The 23,919-nt window shown below is 44.4% G+C and overlaps 1 pseudogene; it reads right to left on the bottom strand.

The window, feature by feature from the left end:
• The window catches only part of LOC137537193 (zinc finger protein 850-like), a 139,754-nt pseudogene extending 127,861 nt beyond the window's left edge, over nucleotides 1–11,893 (bottom strand).
• Between the last annotated feature and the right edge of the window lie 12,026 nt (nucleotides 11,894–23,919).

Genomic DNA, 23,919 nt, shown 5'->3' with positions numbered 1-23,919 from the left:
ATGTGTGTAATGTGACTGCACAGTGTGCCTGTAATGAGGTATAAACACGCTATGTACACAGGGAATGTGAGGAGTAATAGGGGTGTGATGTGTAATGTGACTGCACAGTGTGCCTGTAATGAGGTATAAACACACTATGTACACAGGGAATGTGAGAAGTAATAGGGAAGTGATGTGTAATGTGACTGCACAGTGTGCCTGTAATGAGGTATAAACACACTATGTACACAGGGAATGTGAGAAGTAATAGGGGTGTGATGTGTGTAATGTGACTGCACAGTGTGCCTGTAATGAGGTATAAACACACTATGTACACAGGGAATGTGAGAAGTAATAGGGGTGTGATGTGTGTAATGTAACTGCACAGTGTGCCTGTAATGAGGTATAAACACACTATGTACACAGGGAATGTGAGAAGTAATAGGGGTGCGATGTGTAATGTGACTGCACAGTGTGCCTGTAATGAGGTATAACACACTATGTACACAGGGAATGTGAGAAGTAATAGGGTTGTGATGTGTAATGTGACTGCACAGTGTGCCTGTAATGAGGTATAAACACACTATGTACACAGGGAATGTGAGAAGTAATAGGGGTGTGATGTGTAATGTGACTGCACAGTGTGCCTGTAATGAGGTATAAACACACTATGTACACAGGGAATGTTAGGAGTAATAGGAGTGTGATGTGTGTAATGTGACTGCACAGTGTGCCTGTAATGAGGTATAAACACACTATGCACACAGGGAATGTGAAAAGTAATAGGGGTGTGATGTGTGTAATGTGACTGCACAGTGTGCCTGTAATGAGGTATAAACACACTATGTACACAGGGAATGTGAGAAGTAATAGGGGTGGGATGTGTGTAATGTGACTGCACAGTGTGCCTGTAATGAGGTATAAACACACTATGTACACAGGGAATGTGAGAAGTAATAGGGGTGGGATGTGTGTAATGTGACTGCACAGTGTGCCTGTAATGAGGTATAAACACACTATGTACACAGGGAATGTGAGAAGTAATAGGGGTGTGATGTGTGTAATGTGACTGCACAGTGTGCCTGTAATGAGGTATAAACACACTATGTACACAGGGAATGTGAGAAGTAATAGGGGTGTGATGTGTGTAATGTGACTGCAGAGTGTGCCTGTAATGAGGTATAAACACACTATGTACACAGGGAATGTAAGAAGTAATAGGGGTGTGATGTGTGTAATGTGACTGCACAGTGTGCCTGTAATGAGGTATAAACACACTATGTACACAGGGAATGTGAGAAGTAATAGGGATGTGATGTGTAATGTGACTGCACAGTGTGACTGTAATGAGGTATAAACACACTATGTACACAGGGAATGTGAGAATTAATAGGGGTGTGATGTGTAATGTGACTGCAGAGTGTGCCTGTAATGAGGTATAAACACACTATGTACACAGGGAATGTGAGAAGTAATAGGGGTGTGATGTGTGTAATGTGACTGCAGAGTGTGCCTGTAATGAAGTATAAACACACTATGCACACAGGGAATGTGAGAAGTAATAGGGGTGTGATGTGTAATGTGACTGCACAGTGTGCCTGTAATGAGGTATAAACACACTATGTATACAAGGAATGTGAGAAGTAATAGGGGTGTGATGTGTAATGTGACTGCACAGTGTGCCTGTAATGAAGTATAAACACACTATGCACACAGGGAATGTGAGAAGTAATAGGGGTGTGATGTGTAATGTGACTGCACAGTGTGCCTGTAATGAGGTATAAACACACTATGTACACAGGGAATGTGAGACGTAATAGGGGTGTGATGTGTAATGTGACTGCACAGTGTGCCTGTAATAAGGTATAACCACACTATGTACACAGGGAATGTGAGAAGTAATAGGGGTGTGATGTGTGTAATATGACTGCACAGTGTTCCTGTAATGAGGTATAAACACACTATGTACACAGGGAATGTGAGAAGTAATAGGGGTGTGATGTGTAATGTGACTGCACAGTGTGCCTGTAATGAGGTATAAACACACTATGTACACAGGGAATGTGAGAAGTAATAGGGGTGTGATGTGTAATGTGACTGCACAGTGTGCCTGTAATAAGGTATAACCACACTATGTACACAGGGAATGTGAGAAGTAATAGGGGTGTGATGTGTAATGTGACTGCACAGTGTGCCTGTAATGAGGTATAAACACACTATGTACTCAGGGAATGTGAGAAGTAATAGGGTGTGATGTGTGTAATGTGACTGCACAGTGTACCTGTAATGAGGTATAAACACACTATGTACACAGGGAATGTGAGAAGTAATAGGGGTGTGATGTGTAATGTGGCTGCACAGTGTGCCTGTAGTGAGGTATAAACACACTATGTACACTGGGAATGTGAGAAGTAATAGGGGTGTGATGTGTAATGTGACTGCACAGTGTGCCTGTAATGAGGTATAAACACACTATGTACACAGGGAATGTGAGGAGTAATAGGGGTGTGATGTGTAATGTGACTGCACAGTGTGCCTGTAATAAGGTATAACCACACTATGTACACAGGGAATGTGAGAAGTAATAGGGGTGTGATGTGTAATGTGACTGCACAGTGTGCCTGTAATGAGGTATACACACACTATGTACACAGGGAATGTGAGAAGTAATAGGGGTGTGATGTGTAATGTGACTGCACAGTGTGCCTGTAATAAGGTATAACCACACTATGTACACAGGGAATGTGAGAAGTAATAGGGGTGTGATGTGTAATGTGACTGCACAGTGTGCCTGTAATGAGGTATAAACACACTATGTACTCAGGGAATGTGAGAAGTAATAGGGTGTGATGTGTGTAATGTGACTGCACAGTGTGCCTGTAATGAGGTATAAACACACTATGTACACAGGGAATGTGAGAAGTAATAGGGGTGTGATGTGTGTAATGTGACTGCACAGTGTGCCTGTAATGAGGTATAAACACATTATGTACACAGGGAATGTGAGAGGTAATAGGGGTGTGATGTGTAATGTGGCTGCACAGTGTACCTGTAATGAGGTATAAACACACTATGTACACAGGGAATGTGAGAAGTAATAGGGGTGTGGTGTGTAATGTGAATGCACAGTGTGCCTGTAATGAGGTATAAACACACTATGTACACAGGGAATGTGAGAAGTAATAGGGGTGTGATGTGTAATGTGACTGCACAGTGTGCCTGTAATGAGGTATACACACACTATGTACACAGGGAATGTGAGAAGTGTAATGTATAACCATAATGAATTATACATACAATTTAGTGAGAGACTTTCAACATTGTATTTCTATTACAAGATGTAGTGTGTTATTACTCAATAATCCATACCCCCCCCCCCCCTCTCCACAGAACAGAACATACTCCAAAGCCATCAGGGTGTCTGTACTGTTATGGTTAGTAAGCTGTAACTAAATACACTCAAGAATTATTGTTTTAGATGACAAACATCTAACATGAGTACACATCATAACCCCTAATATGGCCAGTCTGTGAGCAGTGACAAAGTCATAATAAGTAGAGATATTCAATATTTACTCTTGATTACTCACCTGTTCTGCTCTCTGTAAGAGGGTCCTTCTCCATAGTTGTCCCCATCATGTCACTCTCCTCTGCAGACCGCTGATCACTCCTCACATATGTCTCTTCTTCCTCTTTAATTGTCCTCATCATGTCACTCTCCTCCATAGACTGCTGATCACTCCTTACACACGTCTCTACTTCTTCCTCTTTTTTAATAGTCCCAATCATATTACCCTCCTCTGTACATTGCTGATGAGTCCTCTCATATATCTCTTCTTTTTTGATTGTCCCCATCATGTCAAACTCCTCCATAGACTGCTGGCCACTCCTCACATATGTCTCTTCTTCTTCCTCTTTAATTGTCCTCATCATGTCACCCTCCTCCATAGACTGCTGATCACCCCTCACATACGTCTCTTGTTCTTTGAGCTCAGATCTTAGTTCTGGAAAGAATAACAGATTATAGCTGAGCACAGAAAAGAACATAATTTGCTAGGGGCGATAATATCCCCATAAGCTGTGCTCTCCTGCACATTCAGTACCACAGTCCTCTCCTCCAGTGTGCCTTGCTCATCATCTGGTGCTTCTCTCCTCCTCTCCATGCACACATTCCTGGGAGGTTACAGCAGTGCCGGCAGCGGTAGATGGATGAGGATGTTAGGAGAGAACAGCTGGAGACAGAGGGAGATAGGAGCAGAGGCCTGCAGCTAATTAGCTATAAATTATCATTACTTATGGCTCTGGCACCTGATGAACTAGGCAGATGAGACTGCAGCTCCATATCCTGACCATACCTGAGCCCACCTGTCCCTCACCTACTAACCCCAAACCCTCCAAGAGCCGTAGCAACAAACCTCCCAGCTGGGGCAGTGCAAATACCAGGACCAAAGCAGCAGAGGACACCCAACCCCTCTCCAGCTGCAGCCTCCATCTTCTCTGTCTGTCCTGCCAGCCACGCCCCTTGTTATCTGGCTCCACCTCCTAGCTGTGCCCCACCAGCCATCATCTTTGTGCAGACTCCAACCTCTACCACTGCAGGACATAAAACCAGGGCTGTGGAGTCGGTACAAAAATCTTCCGACTCCAACTCCGACTCCTCAGTTTCTAAAACCATGACTCCGACTCCAACTCCGACTCCGGGTACCCAAAATTGCTCAGACTCAGACTCCTCGACTCCGACTTCTTAGTCTAATACTTAACAGGGCTGTGGATTTTGTACAAAAATCATGCGACTCCGACTCCTGACTTCGACTCCTCAGTTTCTGAAACCACGACTCCGACTCCAACTCCGACTCCACAGCCCTGCATAACCCTCCTGTGACTGCAGTATTAAACACAGATGATAACAGGTGTATTTAGCTGCATGATTTATAGCATAAGAAGTAATAGAAATCCAGAGATAAGGTAATACAGAGAGTGTTTTTTGCATTGTGCATTTGCAGGGAGGGACGCAGAGACACTCAAGAGAGCTGGGGGAATGACGGGTGGCAGAGGAGGATGTGTCCCGAAAGGGAACAGGCCTGTGAGCATGCGGCGTGTGCGTGAATTTGCGGTGCACGCTCTAAGCGCGTGGCTAACTAAAAGAGAGAGAGAGACGGGGGGGGGGCAGGCCCACAGCCTAGCACCCATTTTAAAACAGGCCTTAGTCATAGTATGTAAAATAAAGCCTCTCACCAGACAGCATGGCTGACCCAGGACCTACCAGCAACTGCTCTTTTCCAGTCCTCAGCATATCATATTAATATTTCCGGGGGACCTTCAAGATTAGAAAAGCATCCACATAGTGTAATACTGTTTATTCCATACAAAAAAAGTGCATGCACAATATTAAAGATAAAATGCGCATATCAAATGCACTAATATATTTGATATGCACATTTTATCTTGAATATTGTTGTACGTGCACTGCTTTTACATTTGTATTAATATTAAAAAGTCCTCATCAAACATAAGGACTTCAGTAACATCTCAAAAGCCCCTCATTGAGTTGTCCTAGAGAGGAAAGAGAGATGACAACTACCCAAGACCTCAGAAGGGCGCTGCAATACCTGGGGGGGGGTGATAAAGTGCTCTCGTCAGAACACTGTGATAGTACACACATATACATCTTCTCTTGTCTCTGTGATGTGAGTTATTACTAGGAAGGTGAGATGCCGGCACTGGAGGGACATGACTATATTCCATATACATCTTCTCTTGTCTCTGTGATGCGAGTTATTACTAGGAAGGTGAGATGCCTGCACTGGAGGGACATGGCTATATTCCATATACATCTTCTCTTGTCTCTGTGGTGTGACTGAATTATTACTAGGAAGGTGAGATGCCAGCACTGGAGGGACATGACTATATTCCATATACATCTTCTCTTGTCTCTGTGATGTGACTGAATTATTACTAGGAAGGTGAGATGCCGGCACTGGAGGGACATGGCTATATTCCATATACATCTTCTCTTGTCTCTGTGATGTGACTGAATTATTACTAGGAAGGTGAGATGCCGGCACTGGAGGGACATGGCTATATTCCATATACATCTTCTCTTGTCTCTGTGATGTGAGTTATTACTAGGAAGGTGAGATGCCGGCACTGGAGGGACATGGCTATATTCCATATACATCTTCTCTATTCTCTGTGATGTGAGTTATTACTAGGAAGGTGAGATGCCAGCACTGGAGGGACATGACTATATTCCATATACATCTCCTCTTGTCTCTGTGATGTGACTGAATTATTACTAGGAAGGTGAGATGCCGGCACTGGAGGGACATGGCTATATTCCATATACATCTTCTTTTGTCTCTGTGATGTGACTGAATTATTACTAGGAAGGTGAGATGCCAGCACTGGAGGGACATGGCTATATTCCATATACATCTCCTTTTGTCTCTGTGATGTGACTGAATTATTACTAGGAAGGTGAGATGCCGGCACTGGAGGGACATGGCTATATTCCATATACATCTTCTTTTGTCTCTGTGATGTGACTGAATTATTACTAGGAAGGTGAGATGCCGGCACTGGAGGGACATGGCTATATTCCATATACATCTTCTCTTGTCTCTGTGATGTGACTGAATTATTACTAGGAAGGTGAGATGCTAGCACTGGGGGGACATGGCTATATTCCATATACATCTTCTCTTGTCTCTGTGATGTGACTGAATTATTACTAGGAAGGTGAGATGCCGGCACTGGAGGGACATGGCTATATTCCATATACATCTTCTCTTGTCTCTGTGATGTGACTGAATTATTACTAGGAAGGTGAGATGCTAGCACTGGGGGGACATGGCTATATTCCATATACATCTTCTCTTGTCTCTGTGATGTGACTGAATTATTACTATGAAGGTGAGATGCCAGCACTGGAGGGACATGGCTATATTCCATATACATCTTCTCTTGTCTCTGTGATGCGAGTTATTACTAGGAAGGTGAGATGCCAGCACTGGAGGGACATGGCTATATTCCATATACATCTTCTCTTGTCTCTGTGATGTGAGTTATTACTAGGAAGGTGAGATGCCAGCACTGGAGGGACATGGCTATATTCCATATACATCTTCTCTTGTCTCTGTGATGTGAGTTATTACTAGGAAGGTGAGATGCCAGCACTGGAGGGACATGGCTATATTCCATATACATCTTCTCTTGTCTCTGTGATGTGAGTTATTACTAGGAAGGTGAGATGCAGGCACTGGGGGGACATGGCTATATTCCATATACATCTTCTCTTGTCTCTGTGATGTGAGTTATTACTAGGAAGGTGAGATGCCAGCACTGGAGGGACATGGCTATATTCCATATACATCTTCTCTTGTCTCTGTGATGCGAGTTATTACTAGGAAGGTGAGATGCCAGCACTGGAGGGTACATGGCTATTTTCCATATACATCTTCTCTTGTCTCTGTGATGTGACTGAATTATTACTAGGAAGGTGAGATGCTGGCACTGGAGGGACATGGCTATATTCCATATACATCTTCTCCTGTCTCTGTGATGTGACTGAATTATTACTAGGGAAGTGAGATGCCAGCACTGGAGGGACAATGGCTATATTCCATATACATCTTCTCTTGTCTCTGTGAGATACTGAATTATTACCTTCCTAGTAATAATTCAGTCACATCACAGAGACTGGAGAAGATGTATATGGAATCTAGCCATGTCCCCCCAGTGCCGGCATCTCACCTTCCTAGTAATAATTCAGTCACATTACAGAGACAAGAGAAGATGTATATGGAATATAGCCATGTCCCTCCAGGGCTGGCATCTCACCTTCCTAGTAATAATTCAGTCACACCACAGAGACAAGAGAAGATGTATATGGAATATAGCCATGTCCCTCCAGTGCCGGCATCTCACCTTCCTAGTAATAATTCAGTCACATTACAGAGACAAGAGAAGATGTATATGGAATATAGCCATGTCCCTCCAGGGCTGGCATCTCACCTTCCTAGTAATAATTCAGTCACACCACAGAGACAAGAGAAGATGTATATGGAATATAGCCATGTCCCTCCAGTGCCGGCATCTCACCTTCCTAGTAATAATTCAGTCACATCACAGAGACAAGAGAATATGTATATGGAATATAGCCATGTCCCTACAGTGCCGGCATCTCACCTTCCTAGTAATAATTCAGTCACATCACAGAGACAGGCGAAGATGTATATGGAATATAGCCATGTCCCTCCAGTGCTGGCATCTCACCTTCCTAGTAATAACCTCACATCACAGAGACAAGAGAAGATGTATATGGAATATAGCCATGTCCCTCCAGTGCCGGCATCTCACCTTCCTAGTAATAATTCAGTCACATCACAGAGACAAGAGAAGATGTATATGGAATATAGCCATGTCCCTCCAGTGCTGGCATCTCACCTTCCTAGTAATAACTCGCATCACAGAGACAAGAGAAGATGTATATGGAATATAGCCATGTCCCTCCAGTGCCGGCATCTCACCTTCCTAGTAATAATTCAGTCACATCACAGAGACAAGAGAAGATGTATATGGAATATAGCCATGTCCCTCCAGTGCTGGCATCTCACCTTCCTAGTAATAACTCGCATCACAGAGACAAGAGAAGATGTATATGGAATATAGCCATGTCCCTCCAGTGCCGGCATCTCACCTTCCTAGTAATAATTCAGTCACATCACAGAGACAAGAGAAGATGTATATGGAATATAGTCATGTCCCTCCAGTGCCGGCGGCATCTCACCTTCCTAGTAATAATTCAGTCACACCACAGAGACAAGAGAAGATGTATATGGAATATAGCCATGTCCCTCCAGTGCAGGCATCTCACCTTCCTAGTAATAACTCGCATCACAGAGACAAGAGAAGATGTATATGGAATATAGCCATGTCCCCCCAGTGCTGGCATCTCACCTTCCTAGTAATAACTCGCATCACAGAGACAAGAGAAGATGTATATGTGTGTACTATCACAGTGTTCTGACGAGAGCACTTTATCACCCCCCCCCAGGTATTGCAGCGCCCTTCTGAGGTCTTGGGTAGTTGTCATCTCTCTTTCCTCTCTAGGACAACTCAATGAGGGGCTTTTGAGATGTTACTGAAGTCCTTATGTTTGATGAGGACTTTTTAATAATAATACAAATGTAAAAGCAGTGCACGTACAACAATATTCAAGATAAAATGTGCATATCAAATATATTAGTGCATTTGATATGCACATTTTATCTTTAATATTGTGCATGCACTTTTTTTGTATGGAATAAACAGTATTACACTATGTGGATGCTTTTCTGATCTTGAAGGTCCCCCGGAAATATTAATATGATATGCTGAGGACTGGAAAAGAGCAGTTGCTGGTAGGTCCTGGGTCAGCCATGCTGTCTGGTGAGAGGCTTTATTTTACATACTATGACTAAGGCCTGTTTTAAAATGGGTGCTAGGCTGTGGGCGTGATTTATATGGAATATAGCCATGTCCCTCCAGTGCCGGCATCTCACCTTCCTAGTAATAATTCACATCACAGAGACAAGAGAAGATGTATATGGAATATAGCCATGTCCCCCCAGTGCTGGCATCTCACCTTCCTAGTAATAATTCACATCACAGAGACAAGAGAAGATGTATATGGAATATAGCCATGTCCCCCCAGTGCTGGCATCTCACCTTCCTAGTAATAATTCACATCACAGAGACAAGAGAAGATGTATATGGAATATAGCCATGTCCCCCCAGTGCTGGCATCTCACCTTCCTAGTAATAATTCAGTCACATCACAGAGACAAGAGAAGATGTATATGGAATATAGCCATGTCCCTCCAGTGCCGGCATCTCACCTTCCTAGTAATAATTTAGTCACATCACAGAGACAAGAGATGATGTATATGGAATATAGCCATGTCCCTCCAGTGCTGGCATCTCGCCTTCCTAGTAATAATTCAGTCACATCACAGAGACAAGAGAAGATGTATATAGAATATAGCCATGTCCCTCCAGTGCCGGCATCTCACCTTCCTAGTAATAATTCAGTGCCGGCACTGGAGGGACATGTCTATATTCCATATACATCTTCTCTTGTCTCTGTGATGTGAGTTATTACTAGGAAGGTGAGATGCCGGCACTGGAGGGACATGGCTATATTCCATATACATCTTCTCTTGTCTCTGTGAGTTATTACTAGGAAGGTGAGATGCCGGCACTGGAGGGACATGGCTATATTCCATATACATCTTCTCTTGTCTCTGTGATGTGACTGAATTATTACTAGGAAGGGGAGATGCCGGCACTGGAGGGACATGGCTCTATTCCATATACATCTCTTGACTTCTCTTGTCTCTGTGATGTGAGTTATTACTAGGAAGGTGAGATGCCGGCACTGGAGGGACATGGCTATATTCCATATAAATCTTCTCTTGTCTCTGTGATGTGACTGAATTATTACTAGGAAGGTGAGATGCTGGCACTGGGGGGACATGGCTATATTCCATATACATCTTCTCTTGTCTCTGTGATGCGAGTTACTACTAGGAAGGTGAGATGCCTGCACTGGGGGGACATGGCTATATTCCATATACATCTTCTCTTGTCTCTGTGATGTGAGTTATTACTAGGAAGGTGAGATGCCGGCACTGGAGGGACATGGCTATATTCCATATACATCTTCTCTTGTCTCTGTGATGTGACTGAGTTATTACTAGGAAGGTGAGATGCCAGCACTGGAGGGACATGGCTATATTCCATATACATCTTCTCTTGTCTCTGTGATGTGACTGAGTTATTACTAGGAAGGTGAGATGCCGGCACTGGAGGGACATGGCTATATTCCATATACATCTTCTCTAGTCTCTGTGATGTGAGTTATTACTAGGAAGGTGAGATGCCAGCACTGGAGGGACATGGCTATATTCCATATACATCTTCTCTTGTCTCTGTGATGTGAGTTATTACTAGGAAGGTGAGATGCCAGCACTGGAGGGACGTGGTTATATTGCATATACATCTTCTCTTGTCTCTGTGATATGACTGAATTATTACTAGGAAGGTGAGATGCCAGCACTGGAGAGACATGGCAATATTCCATATACATCTTCTCTTGTCTCTGTGATGTGACTGAATTATTACTAGGAAGGCGAGATGCCAGCACTGGAGGGCCATGGCTATATTCCATATACATCTTCTCTTGTCTCTGTGATGTGACTGAATTATTACTAGGAAGGCGAGATGCCAGCACTGGAGGGACATGACTATATTCCATATACATCTTCTCTTGTCTCTGCGATGTGAATTATTACTAGGAAGGTGAGATGCCAGCACTGGGGGGACATGGCTATATTCCATATACATCTTCTCTTGTCTCTGTGATGTGAATTATTACTAGGAAGGTGAGATGCCAGCGCTGCAGGGACATGACTATATTCCATATACATGTTCTCTTGTCTCTGTGATGTGAGTTATTACTAGGAAGGTGAGATGCCAGCACTGGAGGGACATGGCTATATTCCATATACATCTCCTCTTGTCTCTGTGATGTGACTGAATTATTACTAGGAAGGTGAGATGCTGGCACTGGAGGGACATAGCTATATTCCATATACATCGTCTCTTGTCTCTGTGATGTGACTGAATTATTACTAGGAAGGTGAGATGCCAGCTATAATCTATGGCACATGTAGGGGGGCCACTAGAAAACTGGCTAACAAGTCACAGCAGTTATATAAGTCTCTTGTATGGCAATTACTTCAAGGGGGATGATCAGGATAGTGACAGATGTACTATGACCTCCACCCTGACCCCTGCTTAATAAATAACACAAATCACATAGTTACATCTTTCAGCCATGTGTTCCATCCACCTCTTGCATCTTCTGTAACGTCTGTCGCATGAATTTCTGCCTAATTTACATCATTTCCTGTCTTTGGCTTCATCATTACTTCCTGTCTGTGCGGTCCACCTGGGAGATGTGATGTCGCCATCTTGTGGTAATTAGGCTAACTGCAGCGTCTGTTTGTGGAGTCACCAGCACTCAGCCATCTAGTGCTATTGTTGTTTTGTAATATTATTATGTTTGTAAAACCCACAGCCGCTTGTGCTGCAGACCAGACAGCCATATGTTGAGGCCCTTATTATTGGGTAATAAATGTATAAATTGTGTGTGTTACAAATTAAATACTGAGGCTGGGAGCGCACTAGTTTGAATCTCATACATGATTTTGCCGTATAACAGAAGGAAACACACAAAATCCCACTCAGGGCTCTTTACATGCAATTGTAAAAAGTCCTGCATGCTGCCTTATTTCTACGATCAGCTAGTGAAAATTGCATCAAAATTGGAATCGTATCGGAATAGCATTACGATTTGCAGTGTAAAAGAAGCCTTAAAGCAGGATTGTCAGTCATATAATCAAATTTCATTTACCGACTGCTCTGTGTTTATTATGTAGTCTACATCCTGACCGTGTATTGCAAGCATTCCAATATAATCATGAGAGCCATTTCTCACTGGCGCGTTGCATTGGCCTGGTTTTACCACAGGCTAACACAATGCTAATGAAAGTCGATGCAGATTTCATAGCTACGTGGTGTGACATTTTCCTTACATCCCTGAGGCGAGCGCATACCTACCTACCGGCGATTCACACGGCGACGTGCGGCAGACCGGAAGTCACGTAAGTCTAGGATGACACGTAAATCATAAAAAATCTCAAGTTAGTGTTGCGGGAAGGAAGCGTATTTTAGCAATACACTTCCGCGCAGTTCCTTTCTTCAGCCACAGGAAGTGAGCGCCAGAGCGTCACACTTCCTGCTTGGCCTGCTGCCAGATGGGCATTATCACAGTAATCCCCAAAGGCTTGTTTTTGTCGGTGTGACCCTGGCACCGCACCAAAAACGGCAGTGTGAAACTGGCCTGAATGTTTCTGCTATAATGAATCTTATGTCAGTCAGCCTGGCTCTATTTGGTACATTGCCAAGGAATGGTAAGTTTGTTATCTCTCCTGCCACATTCCTGCTCATCACTGATTGGCTGAGGGCAGTTCAGTGTGACACGAGACTGAGAAGGCAAACACACCTCACCTCTCTGCAGAAGCTCCTGAAATATGATCTATGTTGTGCTTACATGTGTTTACAAAGCAAGCTCAAGAAGACAGTACGGTTTCTAGGAGAAGAAAAAATAATAAGGGAGGAAATTACCTCAGGATTGGCTTCATTCAGAGGCTGAAAAGATGGAAAATGCCTGGAACAGTTTTTTTTTAATTTACTAAATAAGATTCACTGAAATCAAAACATGGACAGTACAATACATCTGCTATGTAAATAGAACAAGTATTTATCTACTTATATGTGTATTTTTTTTCTGGAATAGTATGGCTGTCTCTGATGCTTTAAAGTGAACCGGGGGATATGGAGGCTGCCATATTTATTTCCTTTTAAGCAATACCAGTTACCTGGCTATCCTGCTGATTCTCTGCCTCTAATACTTTTAGCCTTAGACCCTGAACAAGCATGGAGCAGATCAGGTGTTTCTGACATTGTTGTCAGATTTGATAAGATTAGCTGCATGCTTGTTTCTGGTGTTATTCAGACACTACCGCAGCCAAATAGATCAGCAGGGCTGCCAGGCAACTGGTATTGTTTAAAAGGAAATAAATATGGCAGCCTCCAAATTCTTACTTCAGTTTGCTAAATGTATGCTATTGTTGCTGCTGTATGTCCCACAATCTACCTGACAGCCACCAGTGTGGAATATGACAATTCTGACCAGCTCACACACAGGCTCCACCCCAATGCATTTTTCCCTATCAGAGAGGGCTTCATTAGGATGTGGTTTATCAGAGTCCAGGGGTAAACACCACCATAGTCACTGGATATTTCTACCAGGTGCCATCTTATGTACTGGCAGATTGCCCATACTTATGGATTACAGATCTATTCCATCTCATACAGAGCTCAGCAGGTTTCAGGGGCTATAGATAGGACATCATCCCACTTCTTTACAACAACATTCATTAAACTCGTTGTCAGCGCAGATGTCATGGGTTATGTAACTCTTTGTGTACATTCCTAAAGTTTTTAAATATTGATTTGTGCACAAGGGTAGCATTACCCACATAAATGTGGTCACAGACTCCATACAGGCATTTCAGTGTAAAGAGGAAGCTAGCACAGCACAATAGTGCATTAGTGCGATCCCTGGACATTATCCTCACAGGTTACTGTTCACACTAGCACATCCATCTTACACCATACAATCCCTACCCTTCTACGAGACCCATTGGATGTCATGAATGCTGATGTGGGGCAATCACAGTGTGCATGTCATGGTCATATGTCCAGACGGGGCAGCGGCCACAGACTGGTGTCTGCAGGCATCTTGGTTGGGCTCCTGTGCAAGGTGATCTGGCCATCTGTGCCCACGAGTGTTGTGTGCACTGCAGTAAGCACGGGTGCAGGAAATGCAGCGTTGTGAGTGCAGGTGCGGGTCTGTGTGTACATGCCCTGTGAGCCTGTGCATGCGTTTTGGTGCTCATGTGCATGCACACGTTTGCATGAGGAGATGCGTAGGTCACACCCAGAGGCCTAATTAAGTCTGGAGAGGACAACCCCCAGTGCTGTAGTATTGCAGCTTAGTCTGGTTTGTGTGTTTCCTATCATAGACTTCTGTATCTGCCTGCTCCTGAATGCTGACCTTTTCCAGTAGGAAAACCAGATCTGTGACCTTGGCTCTGTCCCCACCTTGTTGCCGACCTCTGCCTGTCCGACTACCGACTGTTACTGACCCTGGCTCTGTGCCCACTTTGTTGCCGACCTCTGCCTGTCTGACTACCTGCTCTGTTACTGACCCTGGCTCTGTACCTACCTTGTTGCCGACCTCTGCCTGTCCGACTACCCACTCTGTTACTGACCCTGGCTCTGTACCCACTTTGTTGCCGACCTCTGCTTGTCTGACTACCCGCTCTGTTACTGACCTTGGGTGTGTATCCACCTTGTTGTCGACCACTGCCTGCCTTACTACCCTCTCTGTTACTGACCCGGGTTCTGTACCCACCTTGTTGCCAACCTCTGCCTGTCCAACTACCCACTGTTACTGACCCTGGCTTCGTACCCACCTTGTTGCCGACCTCTGCCTGCTTGACTACCCGCTCTGTTACTGTCCCTGGCTCTGTATATCTACCTTGTTGCCGACCTCTGCTTATCTGACTACCCGCTCTGTTACTGACCCGGGCTCTGTACCCACCTTGTTGTCGACCACTGCCTGCCTGACTACCCTCTCTGTTACAGACCCAGGTTCTGTACCCACCTTGTTGCCAACCTCTGCCTGTCCGACTACCTGCTCTGTTACTGACCCTGGCTCTGTACCCACTTTCTTCCTGACCTCTGCCTGTCTGACTACCCACTCTGTTACTGACCCTGGGTGTGTATCCACCTTGTTGTCATCCACTGCCTGCCTGACTACCCTCTCTGTTACTGACCCGGGTTCTGTACTCACCTTGTTGCCAACCTCTGCCTGTCCGACTACCCACTGTTACTGACCCTGGCTTCGTACCCACCTTGTTGCCGATCTCTGCCTGCTTGACTACCCGCTCTGTTACTGTCCCTGGCTCTGTATATTTACCTTGTTGCCGACCTCTGCTTGTCTGACTACTCGCTCTGTTACTGACCCTGGCTTTGTACCCACCTCGTTGCTGGCTTCTGCCTGTCTGAGGATCTGTACTGTTACTGACCTTTAGCCTGTTCTAGAATCTACTCCATATTATCCAGCTGTCTTCCAGTGGTCGCCTTCTATCAACATCTGGTGATCACCACGGGTGCTGAGTCATTGCAGTCTCTAACTCAGCCTGTGGAGGCACTCTAAAGCTCTCCTGGTCACATGCCTGCCTCGATCTAACATAGGTTGTGGCCACTGTGCATGTGCTGTTCAGTGCTGCACCTCCTCCATCTCGCTCCTGTAGCTAGCAAAGGTGTAGCTAGGGTTTTAAGCACCTGAGGACAAAGACAGTTTTTGAACCCCTTCCCTGCACAAAAATGGGCGTGGTCACACATTAGAATGTGAACATGGCAATGGGTGGAGCCAAATATACAAGTGTTGTTTAGATAGTCACCGGTGCCCCTTTTTAGACGGTCAAAGGTCAAATCTCTCCTCTGTAGCGCACCAAGTGTTCTCTCCTTGGTAACAGCGGCATCATGGGACAAGAGACGCTGCTGTTGCCAAGGAGGGGATGGTCACCTGTGGTTTGTCCTTCTGAGAAGGTAAGAAATTATGCTTCTCATACATACATCATCTAGTAGCATCACAGACCAGTGTTTTTTTAGTATAGTCCATACCCCATAGGGAGCTGTTAGTCACGAGGACCTTTAGTCCTCACAAATAATCCCAGAAAGTGTCTGACCAGCATCTGTACCAACAGACCCGGGACAATGACCAGGGACAGTTACAGTGGCTTGCAAAAGTATTCAGCCCCCTTGAAGTTTTCCACATTTTGTCACATTACTGCCACAAACATGAATCAATCTTATTGAAATTCCACGTGAAAGACCAATACAAAGTGGTGTACACGTGAGAAGTGGAACGAAAATCATACAGGATTCCAAACATTTTTTTACAAATCAATAACTGCAAAGTGGGGTGTGCGTAATTATTCAGCCCCCTTTGGTCTGAGTACAGTCAGTTGCCCATAGACATTGCCTGATGAGTGGTAATGACTGAATAGAGTGCACCTGTGTGTATTCTAATGTCAGTACAAATACAGCTGCTCTGTGACGGCCTCAGAGGTTGTCTAAGAGAATATTGGAAGCAACGACACCATGAAGTCCAAAGAACACACCAGACAGGTCAGGGATAAAGTTATTGAGAAATTTAAAGCAGGCTTAGGCTACAAAAAGATTTCCAAAGCCTTGAAACATCCCACGGAGCACTGTGCAAGCGATCATTCAGAAATGGAAGGGGTATGGCACAACTGTACACCTACCAAGACAAGGCCATCCACCTAAATTCACAGGCCGAACAAGGAGAGCGCTGATCAGAAATGCAGTCAAGAGGCCCATGCAGAGATCTACAGCACAGGTGGGAGACTCTGTCCATAGGACAACTATTAGTCGTGCACTGCACAAAGTTGGCTCTTATAGAAGAGTGACAAGAAGAAAGCCATTGTTAACAGAAAAGCATAAAAAGTCCCGTTTGCAGTTTGCCACAAGCCATATGGGGGGCACAGCAAACATGTGGAAGAAGATGCTCTTGTCAGTGGAGACCAAAATGGAACTTTTTGGCCAAAATGCAAAACGCTATGTGTGGAGGAAAACTAACACTGCACATCACTCTGAACACACCATCCCGACTGTCAAATATGGTGGTGGCAGCATCATGTTCTGGGGGTGCTTCTCTTCACAGGGACAGGGAAGCTGGTCAGAGTTGATGGGAAGATGGATGGAACCAAATACAGGGCAATCTTGGAAGTAAACCTCTTGGAGTTTGCAAAAGACTTGAGACTGGGGCGGAGGTTCACCTCCCAGCAGGGCAATGACCCTAAACATAAAGCCAGGGCAACAATGGAATGGTTTAAAACAAAACATATCCATGTGTTAGAATTGCCCAGTCAAAGTCCAGATCTAAATCCAATCGAGAATCTGTGGCAAGATCTGAAAACTGCTGTTCACAAACGCTGTCTATCTAATCTGACTGAGCTGGAGCTGTTTTGCAAAGAAGAATGGGCAAGGACTTCAGTCTCTAGATGTACAAAGCTGGTAGAGACATACCGTAAAAGACTGGCAGCTGTAATAGCAGCAAAAGGTGGTTCTACAAAGTTTTGACTCAGGGGGCTGAATAATTATGCACAACCCACTTTGCAGTTATTTTAATAAAATGTTTGGAATCATGTATGATTTTCCTTCCACTTCTCACATGTACACCACTTTGTATTGGTCTTTCACGTGGAATTCCAATAAAATTGATTCATGTTTGTGGCAGTAATGTGACAAAATGTGGAAAACTTCAAGGGGGCCGAATACTTTTGCAAGCCACTGTATATTCCCGCAGGCTCAGACAGTCATTGCAAGTTTTGCACCCTGCCCTTGTGAGTATAATACATATACACGTGTGCTTGCATCCCTTTGTGTAACGATACTGCACCATTGGGCTCCTGGCCTCTCTCACTCACAGAGGCTTGGAGGTTACAGGTATCCATCAAGGATACAATCTTTTCCTTCAGATAGAGGGCTTTGCTGAGGCTAAAGACTGTCTGCCAGATGGTTTGGATCCCCGGGCAACTCCACCAGACATGTATATAACTTCCCTCTTCTCTCTCACATCTCCCGCAATATGAGGGGGTGTCTGCATTAACCAGTTAACGGCAATCTGCTTATTATTAAACGTCCTGTTTACGGCAACAGGACGTATTAATAAGACCCTCGCTCCCGCTCTGCACTCCCCCACCACTCATTGGGACACCATGTTCCGCGATTGGGGAAGAGGACTGAGCGCTCCTCTACCTAATTGGAATCTCCTCCTTGGAGCTCAGATAAAGCTCACCTTGATTAGGTAGCGAATGCCGATGCACTTTCTCTGCAGGTCCAGCACTCCTGCAAACCAAATACTTCACCTCTATAGAAAAAGGCACTCCACAGGCTTCAAACTTGCGTTTGTGATTTATTGAGCAAGACACACTACATGTTACGAGGCTCCTCTACCTAATGCCTGGAATGAATGGACATGACCCAGATCAGCGGCCATGTCCATTCACAAAACAGGAAGCCATCAGAGGCTAGTAAAATGTTTAAAAAAAAGAAAAAAAAAAAGAAAAGTGAAGACATCCTGTAAAACAGGAAAAAAAATAACACCTATATTTCCAAATAATATATTGTCACCATACATTGTGATAGTAAGTCACCTCACTTTTTCATTTTATTTGTTTTTAGCGCATTTTATCTTCCCTGGGCGCCTCTTTCCCCTTTATCCGGTGCCTTTACTCTCCTTTCGGAGCGGGATCAATCCTCTTTGATCAATTTAGGTCATTTGAGGTTTGCTTTTTATCCAGAGTGCGACCATCACCAGCTCTGTCTGGTCACCCGGGTGGAGGCGGGGTTATACATCTCCACCTGCTTCTAGTGGTCGGTTACCCTTCTGCATCCCACCTGTGTGAGTATTGTCCATCCGCATATTTTACACACTTCTGGTACTGCGAAATACTGCACCATTTGGGCTCCTGTTGTCTCTGTGTTTTCTTTCTGCAAGGTGCAATTTTTATTATCCCTACTTTTTGACCATGTTGTAATGGTCCTAAAACCCTATACGATACAACCATATCAATCCCTGCCATGTACTGAAGAAAACCAAAAGTCTGAAACAGGCTGTCTGCATGTTGGGTTGATGTGGCTCTGTAAAATGTAAAGCTATAGGCTTGCTAGATACCAGCGGTTCTGGATGCAAGCTTGGCTTCTGGGACATAAAGAGATAATTTGCATATTCAGTAGTGGTGCATTGTGGGTAACCACAGATGTTCACTTTAAGCTGAATTACTGCAAATTCCTTCTGCTTCAAGAAGACAAACCACACTTAATATTAGAATTAGCACACAAAAAGGTCAAGTTTAAAAAGGTTTATTAGAAAATATTTTGAACAAACAAAACACAAAAATAACATCTTAGGCCTCATCCAGACTATATGTGTGCATTTCGGCAGCGCTTATAGTGTGCGACACGCAAGAACGGTAGAAAGGCATGGACAGCCCTTGTACCGCTATCATATGCGCTGCGCAGCAGTACGATGCGCTATCGCGCTGCTGCATGCATTTTCAGGAATCGCAGTGTAGATCTCATTCACTGTAGTGAACAGGATCTGCAGCGCAGCACATAGTAGCGCAGATGACGTGGGATCCTATGCGTTGCGTTCCAATTGCATAGCGATCTGCGCTAAATGATCTGAATGAGGCCTTAGTGATAAAAAATATGTAGAAATAACAAGGCCCATCCTAGGGATGATTAATGAGATGCAAATAATTCTGACTTCATGCAGGATTATGTAAATGTTGTATGCAAATTTATGCAGCTGGAAAATGGACCAATGAAGTCCTACCAAGGTGTAAATTGCTTGGGCCACTTTCAAGCCGCATATATTTGCATTTGGAAACTACATAATCCTGTATGAACTATTTGCATCTCATTGATCATCCCTCCCCCGTACTCCTCAGCCAGACGCAGCAGATCAAAGTCAAACACATCTGATCTGCATGCTTGTTCAGGGGCATTGTTCAAAAGGAAATAAATATGGCGTATATATGGAGATACATATGGGCTCCATATCTTACTTCAGTTTCCCTTTAAAGCAAACTGAACTATAATGAACTACTATATATATATATATATATATATATATATATATATATATATATATGCACATACAAACTACCCATAAGGGCGGTTGGTAATCGTTTGTGCCATTTGGAGTACAGAGGTTGGTGGGAGCACCGTTACTTACCTCCTGCGGGGTACAGCTCCTCCTGCCCGTACAACTTGCGCCTTCTTCTCAGTGTTTTTTAATAGGATAGTCAGTGGGCTAACCCAGGGCTGGATTTGCCATAAGACATAGTAGGCACGTGCCTGCAGGAGCCTGATGCTAGAAAGGCGACTCTCTCCCCTCCATGAGTGCCTCCTTCTCTTCCCTATGCAAAGTCACGAGTGGAGTGTAAATGAGAGGTTACTCACATGACTCAGTCTTCCAATGATGAGATCTACCTTCTACTGGGGGCACCTCTGGTCTACATAAAAAATAGATTAGGTATTGCACACCTCTAGTCACAAAACATGCATATATATCGCAATACAATCCGGGTGCTGTGTCAAAAAATAATCACCAATTCTTAAACAGAAAGACACGCACACCAAGCCAATTCAAATGCTTAGAAAAGTGTATTTACAATAGTAATGACATATGCTGGTCTGAGCTCTCAGTACCAGTAAAAGATAGCATACAAAAATGACATACAAAATTACAGTACAGTACATAAACTACAATGCATTAAAATGCCCACAATTAACTGGAAAGATGGTTGAATAGTAACATCCGCTCGTAAGGACACAGTCCAAGAAATAAGGGCTACTTGTAAATCATAAGCCAATATTGCATCTTAACCAGAATGGGTCTCTAGGAGAACAAGATCCCCTATGATGAAAAGTCCAGGAACAGAGTCCCAATTCGATAGTGAGCACAAGTCAGTTTAACAAACAGTGTAAGATGAGGTGCTGGCACCCTCAACTAATTTACCCAGACGTCGGCGTTTCGGAATTGCTTCCTTTATCGATGGGTGAAGAGCAGAAATGAGCAACCACAGCAGAGCGGATGAGAGGCAGCAACCACAGCAGAGCGGATGAGAGGCAGCAATCACAGCAGAGCGGATGAGAGGCAGCAACCACAGCAGAGCGGATGAGAGGCAGCAACCACAGCAGAGCGGATGAGAGGCAGCAACCACAGCAGAGCGGATGAGAGGCAGCAACCACAGCAGAGCGGATGAGAGGCAGCAACCACAGCAGAGTCATTTTTGTATGCTATCTTTTACTGGTACTGAGAGCTCAGGCCAGCATATGTCATTACTATTGTAAATACACTTTTCTAAGCATTTGAATTGGCTTGGTGTGCGTGTCTTCCTGTTTAAGAATTGGCACCTCTGGTCTACCTAATACTAGACGGCACCTGTAGCTTACTATGCCATGCAAGGGAGTAAGGAAGGTGCAGTTAGGTGGTGGTTTGTAGGTTCATGGCGTGCAAAGTCTAGGGTGTCAGGATATATCTGTGCCTACAGGCTCCTGAAAGGTAAATCCGGGCTTGGGCTAGCCCAATCATTTTATTTTCATACAGTCAATGACAGGCTGTAACCTGTAACAGTGTGATGCAGCAACACACTATAATACAGGGGTGGTGAGCTATAAGCTACACACACCACAAATAGTAACAAAAATAGAACAACAGGATCAGTCCTGAAAAGGACTTTTGCAGTTAGAAGTAGTCCTAAATAATAATAAAAAAAGACTGTCTACTGCCACCTGACTTTAAGTACAACTGAAGTGAGACTATGGAGGTGACAATATTTATATCCTTTTAAACAATACCAGTTGCCTGGCAGCCCTGCTAATCTATATGGCTGCAGTAGTGTATGAACAATTCCAGAAACAAGCATGCAGCTAATCTTGTCAGATCTGACAATAATGTCACAAACATCTGATATGATGCATGCTTGTTCAGGGTCTATGACTAAAAGTATTAGAGGCAGAGGGTCAGCAGGATGGCCAGGCAACTGGTATTGTTTAAAATGAAATGAATATAGCACCCTTCAAATCCCTCTTGTTACAGTTGTCCTTTAAGGGTAAAAGGGCCAAAATATGGATGGTGGATGCAAACAGACATCGTGTAAAGTTTGTGCTAAATGTGAACGCTGGGAACTGTCTACCGGCGAACATGTTAATCCATCACTATTGAGTCTTGCTTTAGACATTCACTGACAGTCCAAAGTGGATTTCCTCAGAAAGCACTTCAGGCTTAGACCCTCATTGAGGCCTTGTGGTTGAACACAATTAAATGCTTTTATCCACCTAGCTTCATGCTGCTACAGGACTTTCTTCCCATCTTCCCCTCTCGGCAAAGCCGGAATTCCCCTAACCACAAACCAACACAATTGTGGAGCTGTAGGAAGCATTATGGCAAGATGGCGGGATACAGCCAGATCATACTCTCTCCCCCAATGCACAATTAGCAATACTATTCTGTTTCTGTATCCGCTGTCTCACTGCTTTCTGTTTCACACATATATAAACAAGTCCGCAGGGGCCCTTCAGCCCACACACAACATATGAGCTCAAGCATGAAAATCTGCCCCTTACTGCAACCCGGTCACCGGTGGATGGATGTGAAATGGTAGCACCTTTTATTATTACGTTGCAGCAATTACACCTGAGACTATCTCTAGGTATACCCAACTCTTAATTGTCTGACCTCGGCTGTACTCAAAAACCAGCAGATCACTGAAGTGTTTCTCATAGGTAGGATCTTGGCCCAGGATCAGCCACAGAGCAAATACACTCAGATGACTGTAGCCACACATAAGGGGTATAAGTGCCGACTTGTTTTTACCTTGGGAAGCAATAAGCTCCGTCTATCAATAGCTCTGACCTCCCCACTGACCTTCCACAGGACAAGCTCATCGTAACCCTTTCCTGTCATCTTACTGACCAAAACTCCCGACACCGTCACAATCCTCCTTACTTGGCCAAATGTGCTGAGCCCTCAGATCACCAAAGCGGACAAAGGAGGGGCCATTGTGGTCCAGGGCAGGCCAGGGCACAGAATGTGGGTGGAGCTATGCTACAATTCAACTGTAAATATCACTACAAGAAATGTGACAGAGACCCAACCCAGACTGCAGTAATAGAGCTTCTCACCAGCGATGAGAGAGGGATAAGCAGAGCTGGACAAGCCTGTTATTGGCTGCTGCACTCCTCTCTCCATCCTCCCTACTTCCGGCTATGCTGGGGAGATAGAGACCAGCATGCTGTGGTCAGTTCAGGTTCACTGAGGGTGAAGCTAGGTTTCCCTGACCCAATGCAATTCACTTTTTCTTTTTTTTTTTTTTAATCTGTTCTTTAACTACTTATGCTATTCGTTGCAGTATATCAACTCCCCGCAGGACTTCAGTTCCTGCACAGAAGCGTAGATATGCGTCTACTGCCACGAACAGCCACCGCTCCCTCCTGCACGGGTACTCGTCACCACCCATTAGGGGGGAGATCAGTGAGATGCAAGTCCCCATGTCAATGATCGCCGGCATCAATGAGACGCCCGGGATCACTGTAAGTAAAGAAGTAATACGTTGTTGCATTACTTCCTGTTCTTGTACTTGTAGTATGCACAGGAAAGTAATG

The sequence above is a fragment of the Hyperolius riggenbachi genome, chromosome 10 (assembly GCF_040937935.1).
Source record: "Hyperolius riggenbachi isolate aHypRig1 chromosome 10, aHypRig1.pri, whole genome shotgun sequence".
NCBI lineage: Eukaryota > Metazoa > Chordata > Amphibia > Anura > Hyperoliidae > Hyperolius > Hyperolius riggenbachi.
This window is presented reverse-complemented; position numbering and strand designations above follow the sequence as displayed.